General features: G+C 53.1%; 1 protein-coding gene across 5 annotated transcripts in view; it reads left to right on the top strand.

Annotated features, from left to right (window-relative positions):
• The window catches only part of GFOD2 (glucose-fructose oxidoreductase domain containing 2), a 60,642-nt gene that overhangs the window by 17,729 nt on the left and 30,905 nt on the right, over positions 1-12,008 (top strand). The window contains exons 2-3 of one of the 5 annotated variants that reach the window (XM_030581870.1): positions 4,005-4,100; positions 6,301-6,406. The exons of 2 other annotated variants lie outside the window; for them this stretch is intronic. The gene's annotated coding sequence lies outside the window, so the exon portion shown is untranslated. The remainder of the gene's footprint in view (positions 1-4,004; positions 4,101-6,300; positions 6,407-12,008) is intronic. 2 more of the 5 variants (XM_030581871.1, XM_030581872.1) reach the window with 2 other exon arrangements.

Below are 12,008 nucleotides of genomic sequence, written 5' to 3'. Positions count from 1 at the left end.
TGGGGACACTGAGGCACCAACACAGTATTCAGAGAAAACATTAAGAACATTCCCAGTTCGTCACATCTCTCCCCCCTTCGAGACCAAACTGAGCGAGGTCACTCCAGCCAGTGACCTGGGGAAGTTCAAACCCACCAACGTTCCCATGCATGCCCCAGCATCTCTCTCATCCCTTGGTGTGAGTTACACCAGGACAGTCCAGTCTCACGCCCTCCCTTAGGTCGGGTGTGCTTGATGGCACTTGCAGACCACATGTGGGAAGGTTTATGCAGCCCACACCCTTTGCCACCCCAGTACCCCTGGGGTTCAAGCTGGGATTGGGTCTTTTCCCAGCACTCTGGTCTGTGATTCGGGCTCCCTTGGTTAAGAGCCCCCATCTTGGCCTTGGACAGCTCTGGGCTTGGGCAGCTGCTTCCCACCTTGTGGCCCAGACACAACATCTCTGCCGTCCCCCCTTGCACTTTCCAGCTTTTATCATCAGTCCCACCTCCTTGAGGCAGCCCAGCCCCCTCTTCACCTGGGACACCTGTTCCTCCCAGGTCTGGCTAAAGATGCACATGTTATCAGTGTCTGCCAGGGCCAAGTTCTCCATCCCCCTCAGATTGTCTAGAATCTCCCCAGGCCTAGGCATGGGGTCGGCATCGGACACTGTGATGGCTTTAAGCTTCTGATAGCCCCCATAAAACCAGATCATCCTGTCTCGCTTGGGGATCAGCCCCATGGGTGAGGCCCATGAGCTGTAAAATGGCTGGATCCCATCTAAAGCCAGCATGTCCCTGACCTCTCTCTCCAGGTTCTGGGCTGCTTTCCCAATGACTCTGAATGGGGAATACCTGATGGGGAGATTGGCTCCCACCTCAGGGAAGAGATCCCCCCGGGGGTCTTCCCCCTTCTTCATCCAATCCTCCCTCTTCAGGTTCAGGGGTCCCCTCACTCTCCTCCCATCCAGCAGCTCGAAAGGGAAGAACCCTGTGGATTCCTGGGGCACCACCAGCTGCCTCCTGATTCCCCCCAGTTCTACTTCCCCTTGGGGAGCCCATTCCCGGTACAGGAATCCCTTCTCCGGCAGGACTCTGTCCCTGCAGCCTTCCCCAAGGGGGTTTGCAGCGCTGTGGCCAGCAAGTTCCCTCAGCTTCTCCAAGGAGGGATCCCTCTGCAGCTCGGTCTGGGATTCAGCAGCTGGGGCAGGGAGTGGGACCTGTTCCCTCTCGCTGGCTGGGCCTGGGGTCACAGCCCCCCTGAGCCCTGTCCCTGGTAGCTCCCTCCCTGCTGTGTAATCACTTCCCAGCAGCACGTCTGGACCAGGCAAACCTGGTTGGCAGCCGACCTGCCCTGCCTGGATGTCCCCCCACTCAGCTGGGGTCTCAGCTCCCCCCGTGCTCAGCGCTGCCCTTGCTGTCCCAGTGGGGACAGGCAGCGAGCTCTCTGCTCTGGTCACAGCATCAGAGCCAGCGTGAGCCCCCTCTCCGGTGTGCAGGGGGGCGGGGAGCATCTCTCCCTCCCACTCAGCCACAGGGGGCTGGTTACAGGTAGGCAGGTATCCTGAGCCCAGCAGCCCCTCCCCCCTGCCAGCCAGGTTATTTGCATTTTCACTGACCATTTCCATCCTAGCCAATTGGTTCCCTGGATTTGAATTCAAACCCTCGGCCGTTACAGGAGCGGGGCCTGGATCCTGTCCCATGGGGAGACAGTCACCCCCCAACAGGGCCTCCCAGCCGATATCCTGGAGAACCCCAACTACCAGCCAGCCCGACCCCTTCTGGGTCTGCACAGGGATCTGGGCCATAGACAGGGCGAGGGGCTTCATCCCAGGGAACTTCACCCAGGTCCCACAGTCCCTCAGCATCTGGGGCTGCACCACCACAGTTCTCTCTGTCCCAGGGTCTCGCCCCTGCAGGCGTGTTTCCCCACTGACCCCTGGGCAGCCCCCTATGTCTCTCTGCTCCACCATCACCAGTCCACGCTGCTGCTGCTTCTCCTGCAGCTTTTCCTCGGGCTCTTGCTCTCTCTCATGGTCCTCTCGCTCTCTCGGGCTCTGCTCCCATCCCATCCGTCTCCAATCTCCTGATGGGGAACCCAATCGTGAAGACCCTCGTCTGATTGGGGACCAGACTCCCGGGGATGCCTGGCTGATGCTCCAGCTGCTCTCAGATCCTCTTGTAGCCCCATCTGGGCCAGGAATCCGCTCCTCAGAGCGGTGCTTCTCCTTCAACTGCACGATTAACTGTGCCTTGGTGAATTTCCCCATGCGTAACCCTCTCTTTGTGCACAGGATCACAATGTCCTTCTCAAGGAGATGGTGATAGGCCATCACTTCACCGTTCCCAAGTGGCTCTGGACTCACAGGCCTGTGTGCTCTTGGCTCCCCCATGGTTTCCAGGAAGAACCCCTGGTGTGCCAGCCCTTCTTGTGATCACCACCTCCTTGCCAGGGTCGAGCTGCAGACTCCTCCGCCCCTGGGACTGTTCCTGCAATCCCCCGGGGAACCCTGCTACTGCAAAAATCCTTCTCTCTCCCAGGGTCGAGCGGCAAGCTCCTCCGCCCCTGAGACTGCTCGCTGCAGTCCTCAGGGGGACCCTGTTACTCCAACAGTCCTTCTCGCTGGTCACACGCTCCCAGAGGTTAACCGCCCCCTGAAACCGTCCCTCTCTGAGCCTTCAGCACGCCCGGTCCTCATTATCCCTCCTTTGTTTTACTGCTCCCCAGTCACTTACTGCAAGCAGCGCCATTCACGGGGTGCAGTACGTCCCGCCGCTGCCACCAGTTGTCACGGAGTCACCGGGCGATGCTCTGGAACTGCTCCCCACCAAGCCAGTCAGGACTTTGGGGAGCCTCCTCTCCCTTGGAGCAGACTTGTTCAGGGCAAGAAGCTCACACGTCTTCACCTCCTGGGTCTCTCCTTGGAGCATTCAGCATCCTCTGCCCCTCCGTGCGCTTCCCACAGCGAGTCCACCCCAGCGGGGTCCTGGGGAAGCCACCGGGTCCTGCACCCCCACTTTGCAGTCAGACGTGACTCTCAGCCAGCCAGTAAAACAGAGGTTTATTCGATGACAGGAACAGGGTCTAAAACAGAGCTTGTAGATACAGCGAACCGGACCCCTCGGCTGGGTCCATTCTGGGGGGGCAGTGAGCCAGACCCCCAGGTCTGCCCTCCACCCTTGACCCCAGCCAGCTCCAGACTAACAACCCCTCCCAGCCCCTCCTCTCTGCTCAGCCCCTTTCCCGGGCCAGGAGGTCACCTGATCCCTTTGTCTCCAACACCTTCAGCTGGCACCTTTGCAGAGGAGGGGCCCAGGCCATCAGTGGCTAGGAGACAGAGTGTCAGGCATTTAGGTGCACTGGCCATTGCTCTGCCAGATACTTAAGAACTGCCATGGGGACACTGAGGCACCAACACAGTATTCAGAGAAAACATTAAGAACATTCCCAGTTCGTCACAGGGTCTAGTGTCTGTGTCGTATCAGTTTACTTCCTTAGAAACCACTGTGTGATTTCTAAGAGTTGTCAGGACAGGAAATACACAAAAAGTAAGTCAAAACTTAAAAGGAGTTAAAACAGTTAATTCAGTTTGAGTGGCAAGGGCCCGCAGTTAAATATTTTATGAAGTGGTATGTTTGGGATCATATTAACGTCAAGCAGTTTAGGCCTTCGTAGACTCATTTCATATGCTCTGTAGTTTTGACTCTGTCTCTACATAATTGCTGGAGGCTATGATATTCTTCCTACCACATGCTGCTGCTTGCTTTTTAGCCCCAACCCCACCAAATGTAAGTGTATTGTTGCACTAGCATTCTTCACAGTCATAGAAAACTGCCATTTGGGTAGAAGGCATTATTAGCTGATAAAGTTAAATAAGCATGAAAGTGAAAAGTGTTTCCTATCAGTGAAATGAAATCTTTATATACATAATAAATGTCCTTCAAAGTCCTTTGGTACTAGACTTGTTTGACAGGGTTCCATTTCATGTTAGATGCTTATTAACTGGGAGTGAATTCCAATTGCAGGTGAGCTCTGCAATCTGCCAATAAAAAGAAGCCAAGGAGTATGGCGCTATACGAGTACCAGCACACAGAACAATGAATAGATGTCAAGCACATTGGGTAAATATTTGGTAACTTTTTATAGCCTCCATAAACATTTATTCACCTGAAGCAAAATAAAAGCTCAGTGGTGCTGGGCTTGCTTTGCTATTTCTCTGATTAACTTGCGTCAGAAAGCCAAATATAGTACCCAGAGGCCAGATTATGGCCTCATTTTAGCAGGCACTGCATGAACATATGTGGAGGCCCAGGCTTTGCTCCAGAGTGCTTACTAAGCACTAGCAACTTGTAAAAAAAATTGCTATGTTAATAGTGAGACTCATTTAATTTTACAGTCTCATTTACTGTTTAACTTACAATGTGGCTTTTCTAGGAGGGGAAGATGTGTAGGGAACACTATAAATGGTGCTTTGCTCTTTCTCTCTTACCAAAAGGACAATGCTTTTTGTTGCTCATAGAAGGGTTTGTAGACATTTTTTCATGACAGTTCCCCTGTTTGACCTGCTATTGCTAAGGGTCTGTCAACAATTCTCTTTGACATCCCCATTTTCAGCTTAGAAAGGAGACTGTTGCTCTCCAAAAATGAGCTTTTAAAGAAAAGCAAACATAAATCCTTCCATACTGTTTTAAAGGAAGAAATGTACTTGACTTTGTAACTCTGAAAAAGGTCAAGAGTGGACACGATGTTGGATGTGAATTTGCAATGGGATATATAACAGTCCCCCCAAAGCCAAGCTTGGACTGTAGGTGTCTCGGAATGGGGAGTGGGGGGGCTGCTTTTCGTGTAGTTCTGGTGAGACAACACTTCAAATACTACAGACAGGTTTGGGCAGAGGAAATTCAAAGAAGGGCATTAACTAAATAGCTGGAGGGACTGATTTTTATCAGGAAAGATTAGAAGAACTAATTATGTCTGGATTGGCTAAATGCCTGGCAAATGTGGGGACATAGTAACTGTATACGAGTATCTGTGTTTGCTGGAGGTAAATTCCATGAAGAGAGAGGAATTGTTCAGTGTGTTCCAGAGTAAAGGAAAATGACAGCTGAATATTGGAAATAGTTTTCTAACATGGCAGAAACACCTTTGCTCTTGTATCTTCTTTGTAATGTCATCAGGGACAGTCTTGCTCTGGCCTCTGTAGGGTGTTTTAGGAATAATCGAAGAAAGCTTTTATCTCTTCCTCCCCTTCCCCCCCCCCCTTCTTTGTCTCTCTCTGAACAAGAGAAATGTGGTCCCTTAAAAAAGTTTCCTAAACACAGAAGGAAACATAGTTCCAATTAACTTAGGGTCGCCACCAGTGCAGTTTTCACCTGGACAGTCTGGGTTTTGGCTTGTGTGTCTGGATGCCATTTGACAAGCCCTGACATCTGTTTTTTTGTTTTGTGTTTTTTTAAATGGAGGCAATTGGCGGAGAAAGGGGTGGGGCTTTGGGGGAAGAGCAGGAGAAAGGGGTGAGGCCTCAGAGTCTGGTTACCAGCCATTAGAAAGGTGGCAATCCTAGGTTAGACAAACAGAAATTTATACACATTTGTGTGTTGGAATATTAGAGACAAAGCCACAAGAGTTCTGTAAATTGGTCAGCAAAAGCACATTAAAATGTAAGTCAGTGATAGATGGTGAAGAAGTCAGTTCATTGCAATAGCAGGTATAATGCGGTATTGGGCAGAAGAAATGAAGGAAGTAATATCGGGTTAACAGTGCTACTCAATATGGTCTCGCATTTCCGTTAACAGTGACACTAAGGGCCGGATTGTGATACCCTTACTCACGCATTGAGTAGAGCAATACTCTACCCATAGTGCCACTGAGTCAGTGAGGATATTCAAGGAGTAAGGTATTCTCAGCATGAGTTAAAAGTTGCAAAATCTGGTGCTCAGTAAAGTTTCAGCTCTCTATAGACAGTTCTTATTTTAATTTTAAAATATTTTATTTATCAATAAAATGTCAACGTACTGATGCACTTAGAGAAAGAGGGATGTGGTAAGAGCCTTAATTTCCATAGGTTTCTACTTTATAGGGAAATAAAAACCTATTAAAGGAACACTCTTAAGGAGCCCAAGCAACAAATAATATCTCTCTATGTAGCCATAAATAGGACAAGAACATCTAAGAAAATCAATGGGCATTGGTACATTGGCGATGGCGATCATCTTTTAGAATGCAAGTATATTGGCTGGTAAAGGGCTTGCAAAATACCATTGATCAAATTATTAGAGGTTATATAACTGAAACATGATAGTGTCTGATTAAATATTTCAGCAACAGAAAAATGAACATATAAAACAAGATATATGGAGAGATTACACATGGCCACTTTTTACAAAACATAGTTACATACAAACTGGAATTGTTTACAGTGCTGAAGGTGAGAAATGTAACAAATTTTCATTTGATTTCATATTTGTATTTAGTTATTAACTCATTTTTCTTTTATGTAACTTAAGCAAATGTTAAACCAGAAATACCATAGGAACTGCTTCTCATGCTATATTTTTCATCTATTGTACCTGCAAACTGAGTTGTTTTTTTTAAATGTGTGTGAGCAAAAATAATTTTATCGCTAAGGAACATGCAGTTCTTGTAATTAAATACCCTTTTATTTAAAAATCAATGGGAGAGATCTTATATAAAACTGCTAGTTCAAGAAAACATGTTCTAGCTGTTCTAATCAAGTAAGTTTAGTAAAACTTCCTATCAGTGACACTGGAGCACATTATAAGGGGAAATCCTGGCTGGAGTAAAAAAGCATAAGCAGAACAAACACAGTGAGGAGACGGTGTTTGCTATGGAAAGAAGCTTTTTATAGACAAATGCTGTGGAACATCCTTATATAGTAGGCGTCAGGAATACAAACTGTCCGTTAGCTTTCCTGTTAAAGTAGAGTTGTGAAACTTCATTTTATTGTCATGTCTCCCCCTGCTTACTTTGTTTCACACTGCTTAAAAGACGGTTACTCACCTTTGTAACTGTTGTTCTTCGAGATGTGTTGCTCACATCCATTCCAGTTAGGTGTGCGCGTCGCGCGTGCACGTTCGTCGGAAACTTTTTTTTGTACCCTAGCAACTCCAGTGGGCCGGCAGGTCGCCCCCTAGAGTGGCGCCGCCATGGCGCTCTATATATACCCCTGCCGGCCCGCCCGCTCCTCAGTTCCTTCTTGCCGGCTACTCCGACAGTGGGGAAGGAGGGCGGGTGTGGAATGGATGTGAGCAACACATCTCGAAGAACAACAGTTACAAAGGTGAGTAACCGTCTTTTCTTCTTCGAGTGATTGCTCACATCCATTCCAGTTAGGTGACTCCCAAGCCATACCTAGGCGGTGGGGTCGGAGTGAGAAGTCGCGGCCCGGAGCACTGCAGTTCCGAAGGCCGCATCCTCCCTCGACTGCTGGACCAGGGCGTAGTGGGAAGCAAAGGTGTGGACCGATGACCAGGTCGCTGCCCAACAGATTTCCTGGATGGGCACACGGGCGAGGAAAGCCAGCGACGACGCCTGCGCCCTGGTAGAATGCGCAGTCACACGGCCCGTAGGGACATGGGCCAAGTCATAACAAGTCCTGATACAGGACGTAACCCAAGAGGATACCCTCTGGGAGGAGATAGGAAGACCTTTCATACGATCTGCTACCGCCACGAAAAGTTGGGGGGATTTTCGGAAGGGCTTAGTCCTCTCTATGTAGAACGCGAGAGCCCTACGGACATCCAGCGAGTGGAGCTGCTGCTCCCTGCCTGAGGAGTGAGGTTTTGGGAAAAAAACCGGAAGGAAAATCTCTTGGTTGACATGAAAGGCTGAGACCACCTTGGGCAGAAAAGCAGGGTGTGGCCTCAGCTGCACCTTATCCTTGTGGAAGACCGTATATGGGGGGTCTACCACCAGAGCTCGGAGCTCCGACACCCGTCTAGCTGAGGTGATAGCCACTAGAAAGGCAGTTTTCCAAGAGAGGTAGAGCAGGGAGCAAGTAGCTAACGGCTCAAAGGGGGGCCCCATGAGCCGGGACAACACCAGGTTAAGATCCCAGGTTGGAGCAGGGGGACGGACGTTAGGGAATAAACGTTCCAGCCCTTTAAGGAATCTCGACACCGTCGGGTGAGAAAAGACGGAGCGACCGTCCGCACCCGGGTGAAAGGTGGAGATAGCTGCTAGGTGGACTCGCAACGACGATAAGGCCAGACCTTGCCCTTTGAGGGACAAAACGTAGTCTAAGATTTCGGATACCAAAACTTCCATAGGGCGGAGATTTCTCTCTACGCACCAACAGGAGAAGCGCTTCCATTTCGCTGAATATGTGGCTCTTGTGGACGGTTTCCTACTGCTCAAGAGCACCTCTCTCACAGGCGTAGAGCAGCGCAGCTTGGAACCAGTCAGCCACGCAGGAGCCACGCCGCTAGGTGCAGCGACTGCAGGTCTGGGTGACAGAGGGTCCCGTGGTCCTGGGTAATCAGGTCCGGATGAAGGGGCAGGGGAACTGGGTCGGCTATGGCCAAGTCCAGCAGCATGGTGTACCAGTGCTGCCTGGGCCACGCCGGGGCCACCATGATCACGAGAGCCCTGTCCCTGCGCACCTTCAGGAGGACCTTGTGGACCAGAGGGAACGGGGGAAATGCATAGTACAGGTGGGTCGACCACTGGATGAGGAAGGCATCCGCTATCGACCCCGGCTCCCTGCCCTGAAAGGAGCAGAACGCTTGGCACTTCCTGTTCCCTTTGGACGCGAAGAGGTCCACCCGGGGATAACCCCACCTCCGGAAAATGGAGAGAGCGACGTCCGGGCGAAGGGACCACTCGTGTGACAGGAAGGATCTGCTCAATCGATCTGCCAGAGTGTTCCGTACTCCAGGGAGGAAGGAAGCCCTGAGGTAAATGGAGTGGGCTACGCAAAAGTCCCAGAGACGTATCGCCTCGTGGCACAGGGAGGAGGACCTGGTGCCTCCCTGCTTGTTGATATAGTACATGGTCGTCGTGTTGTCCGTGAACACGGCGACACAACGACCCTGAAGCTGATGACAAAACGCTTGACAAGCAAGGCGGACCGCTCTCAACTCCCGCATGTTGATGTGGAGCCCCACCTCCTCCTGGGACCACAGGCCCTGTGTCCGCAGGGTCCCTAGGTGGGCCCCCCAGCCTAGATCTGAGGCATCCGTTGTCAGGGATACCGATGGCTGAGAGGGGTGAAAGGGAAGACCCGCACATAATACGGACTGGTCTAACCACCAGCCGAGAGAATCTAAGACCTTCTGGGGGATTGTGACTAACATGTCTAAAGGTTGCCTTGCCGGCCTGTAATGACTGATAAGCCACAGCTGGAGAGGCCTCATGTGGAGCCGAGCGTAGCCGGTCACAAAAGTGCACGCCGCCATGTGGCCTAACAGGGTTAGACATGTCCTCACTGACGTCAATGGGGCCGACCGCAAACGTTGAACGATCGCCGCCATGGTCTGGAACCGTTGTAGAGGCAGCGAGGCCCTGCCCACAGTGGCATCCAAGACGGCCCCAATAAATTCCACCTTCTGCGTGGGCCTCAGAGTGGACTTGTCTGTGTTTATCAAGAGGCCCAGATTTGCAAATATGGCGGTGATCATGCGGACATGGCTGTTGACCTGCTGTTCCGACGTGCCCCGAATCAACCAGTCGTCCAGATAAGGGAACACGTGGACACGGTTGCGCCGAAGATGCGCCACGACAACTGCCATGCATTTTGTAAACACCCTCGGGGCCGTGGACAGGCCGAATGGGAGGACTGCAAACTGATAATGAAGAGCCCCCACAACGAAGCGGAGAAAGCGTCTGTGGCGTGGCCAAATGGCAATGTGGAAATACGCGTCCTGCATGTCGAGGGCGGCGTACCAGTCTCCCGGATCCAGGGATGGAATAATGGTCCCCAGGGATACCATGCGGAACTTCAACTTCACGAGGTATTTGTTGAGTTCTCGCAGGTCGAGGATAGGCCTGAGGCCCCCCTTGGCCTTGGGGATCAGAAAGTAGCGGGAATAAAACCCCTTGCCTTTCTCGTTTTCCGGAACCGCCTCTATAGCTCCTTTGCTGAGGAGCGTCTGCACCTCCTGCCGAAGGAATTGCTCGTGAGAGGGGTCCCTGAAGAGGGACGAGGAAGGAGGGCGGGAAGGAGGAAACGAAACAAACTGCAGGCGGTATCCCGTCTGCACCATGCTTAAGACCCAGCGGTCCGATGTTATTTGGGACCACGCCGGGAGGAAAAACGAAAGGCGGTTGGAAAACGGGGGGGAAGGATCCATAGGGGAAACTGTTACCGCGCCCTCGGGCGCACCTTCAAAATGAAGGCTTAGGACCAGGCGGGGGTTTTGAGGAGCCTTGGTTCTGCCCCCCTTGGTTCCCAGACTGCCTGCGCCTGCCGTTCCTGCCGCGGCTCCTGTAAAGGTCCTGCCGCTGGCGGAACTGGGAAAACGGCCTACGTTGTTGCTGTTGTTGCGACCTAAAGGGTCTACGCTGCGTCACGGGGGTGTGCATCCCGAGGGACCGCATGATGACCCTGTTGTCTTTTAGACTCTTGAGTCTGGGGTCTGTCTTATCGGAAAACAGGCCCTGGCCTTCGAAAGGAAGGTCCTGTATAGTGTGCTGGAGCTCTGGCGGAAGGCCGGAAACCTGCAGCCAGGAGATGCGACGCATCGTAACTCCTGACGCGAGGGTACGGGCAGCCGAGTCCGCAGCGTCCAAGGAGGCTTGTAAGGCCGTGCGTGCGACCTTCTTGCCTTCGTCCAAGATGGCCGTAAACTCTTGGCGAGCATCCTGTGGCAGCAGCTCCTTAAATTTGTCCACTGCCACCCAGGAGTTAAAGGCGTATCTGCTCAGCAGGGCCTGCTGGTTAGAGACCCTGAGCTGCAGCGCCCCAGCCGAATACACCTTACGGCCAAGGAGGTCCATCCGCCTGGCCTCTCTGGACTTGGGGGCCGGAGCCTCCTGGCCGTGACGCTCCCTATCGTTCACCGATTGCACTACCAGTGAACCAGGAGTCGGGTGAACATGTAGATATTCATAGCCCCTAGAAGCCATGTACTTCCTCTCGACCCCTTTCGCTGTCGGAGGGATGGAGGCCGGGGACTGCCAGATGGTATTGGCGTTGGCCTGGATGGTCCGTATGAAGGGCAGGGCGACCCTGGTGGGAGCATCAGAAGAGAGGATGGTGACAATTGGATCCTCTGTCTCCGAGACCTCCTCTGCCTGCAGACTCAGGTTTTGAGCCAATCGCCTGATGAGGTCCTGGTGCGCCCTGAGATCCAGCGGGGGGGGACTGTTGGAGGAGGTACCCGCCACCGCCTCATCCGGGGAGGAGGATGATGAGACCCCAGGCACGATAGTGTCCAACTGAGGGTCTTCCTCAGCCCTCGCCTCTGCCTCCGGAGCCACAGCGGAGTCTTGCTGTTTGGACCCTTCCTCCCCTTCCGGGGAGGGAGGGGGGCGAGACAAGGAGGCTTCAGGGGCCCTACGCTCCGCAGTCGCCGGTCTAGCAGGGAGCTGCTGGGGGCCCTGGGCCTGATGGTATGCCCAGGGTGTCCAGAATCCCCACTGTTGTGGGCCTTGGTCTTGCAGCGGCGGATCCCCGAACAGCGCCGCCTGCCGGTCGGTGCCCAGCGCATACCCACTGTCCGTCTGGGAGGATACGGACGGCTGTCTCGAGGGCCACGGTGGGGCCGACCCCGGATGGTAAGGGTCTGCGCGGGCCGGCACGGAGGATCGTCTCGGTGCCGGGGACCGGTGCCGGGAGTCATATCGGTGCCGGGACCGGGATCTATCACGGTGCCGGGATCCTGATCGGTACCGGGTGCCGCTTCGGTACCGGGACCTGCCACCAGCTCGGTGCCGGGAGGTCGACCGGGACCTACCACCAGCTCGGTGCCGGGAGGTCGACCGGGACCTACCACCAGCTCGGCGCCGGGAGGTCGACCGAGACCGGGACCTGCCACCAGCTCGGTGCCGGGAGGTCGACCGGTGCGGCG

Source organism: Gopherus evgoodei, chromosome 12 (genome assembly GCF_007399415.2).
Source record: "Gopherus evgoodei ecotype Sinaloan lineage chromosome 12, rGopEvg1_v1.p, whole genome shotgun sequence".
Taxonomy (NCBI): Eukaryota; Metazoa; Chordata; order Testudines; family Testudinidae; genus Gopherus; species Gopherus evgoodei.
The sequence above is the reverse complement of the archived record's forward strand: the minus strand, read 5'-3'. Positions and strand labels throughout refer to the sequence as shown.